Raw genomic sequence first — 698 nt, forward strand, 5'->3', positions numbered from 1 at the left:
GGAAAGTGGGCTGATTTTCTCCCTCAGCAACCCAGCAATAGATGCATGTTGCCAGGTGTGGCAGAGAGAGCACATGGGAACGAGACTGCTGGAGCAACCAGGCCTTCGGAGGCAAGGCTAAAGGAGACAGAGATTTCATGTAGTCTTCTAAGCAGGAAATCTGTATTGTGCATTTTTGCATGCTTTTTATTTGTTCCTTCCTCTTTCCTTTCTTTCTCTTTCTTTTTCTCTTTGTCCCTTATTCCTTCTTTCCTTCCTTCCCCCTTCCTCTCTTCTTTCCTTCCTTCTTTTCTTCTCCTTTCATTTTTTTTTCTTTTTCTTTCTCTCTTTTTTCAACAAAAAATTATTCACTATCATTATTATTATTATTTGTCACAGAGCATGCACACTCACCAGAGAGGCAAAGTGAGAAAGCAAGCCATCAGATCCAGGACTCAAACCATGGCTGGCCATGTACAAGTCCAATGCCTTTAACCACCATGCTTCTCTTTTCTTCCTTCCTTTCTTTCCTTTCTTTCTCTTTCTTTCTTTCTTTCTTTCTTTCTTTCTTTCTTTCTTTCTTTCTTTCTTTCTTTCTTTCTTTCTTTCTTCTTTCTTTCTTCCTTTCTTCTTTCTTCCTTTTTTCTTTCTCTTTTTCTTTCTTTCTTTCTTTCTTTCTTTCTTTCTTTCTTTCTTTCTTTCTTTCTTCTTTCTTTCTT

The sequence above is a fragment of the Tupaia chinensis genome, unplaced genomic scaffold, assembly GCF_000334495.1.
Source record: "Tupaia chinensis unplaced genomic scaffold, TupChi_1.0 Scaffold000088_1, whole genome shotgun sequence".
Lineage (NCBI taxonomy): Eukaryota > Metazoa > Chordata > Mammalia > Scandentia > Tupaiidae > Tupaia > Tupaia belangeri.